This window comes from Morone saxatilis, unplaced genomic scaffold (genome assembly GCF_004916995.1).
Source record: "Morone saxatilis isolate NCDOM2014 unplaced genomic scaffold, NCSU_SB_2.0 Contig24, whole genome shotgun sequence".
Taxonomy (NCBI): Eukaryota; Metazoa; Chordata; class Actinopteri; family Moronidae; genus Morone; species Morone saxatilis.
In genome coordinates this window covers 25,689,104-25,690,087 of record NW_023339807.1, presented here as the reverse complement: position 1 = coordinate 25,690,087, position 984 = coordinate 25,689,104, and positions in this window count along the sequence as shown.

The window sequence follows — 984 nt, the reverse complement described above, 5'->3', positions numbered from 1 at the left end:
CAGTAGAAACATGGCGGTTCAACGTGGCTAAGGTAACAAAAACATAATGATTCTTATTTTCTGAAGATTATACACTCATGAAAAAATAGTTGTATCATATTCCATTTCTGCCAATTAGGGGTCTAGTTTGTTTAGGAGGAACTTCATTATGTTCACCAGCTGGTTGCCAACTAGCATGCAATTTGATGTTGAGCTGATTTTTTATTTTTATTTAAGCTGCATGTGACATATCACATGTGACTGTCTCCAGTCTCCCAGCAGGCATGCAGGCTCTTTACAGATTGGCTACTCAGATACCTTGCTCTGACCAGTGTTATGAAGTAACAATCAACAGCATATCGCCTACAGGTCTGGTGACTTTTTATGCCGGATGTCCTTCCTGACGTAACCCTCCCCATGTATCCGGGCTTGGGACCGGCAATGAGGAATCTACTGGCCCCTGCTTCCCCAGCGGATGTGGAGCAAAGGGGTTCAGTGGACAACTCGCTTACCATTAAATTAAGTTGTACACAAACAGAGGACAGTCTAGATGAACACAGGACAGGAAACATTTGCCCTATTGTCCATAACGTGGAACAATTTACTGATGGGCCTGAGGCTCTTCCACCGATCACTTACCAGTTGAGTTAGTTTTGTAACGCGTAGATGCCACATGTGATAGTCACACTGGTAGATATATATCTGAGAGCAGAGACAAGAAAGAGATAAGTCAACATTCCCATACCTATCTCACTTTTTTGGCCTGGAGCTCAACTGGGTGGTTTTCTCTTCAGTGAACACAGTATTTACAGTATCTACAACTTACCTGGAACAACAAGGATGCCTTTTATATCCTTCTAGGGGGAAAAAAATCATGTGATAACTTACTGTAAAAATGCAGATACACAGATCTCTCAGAAGAAAATTACTATTTATCCAATAAACCTGGAAAATCACTTATTTCATACTTAGTTTTAATAATTGTGTCACAATGAATTAAACCCT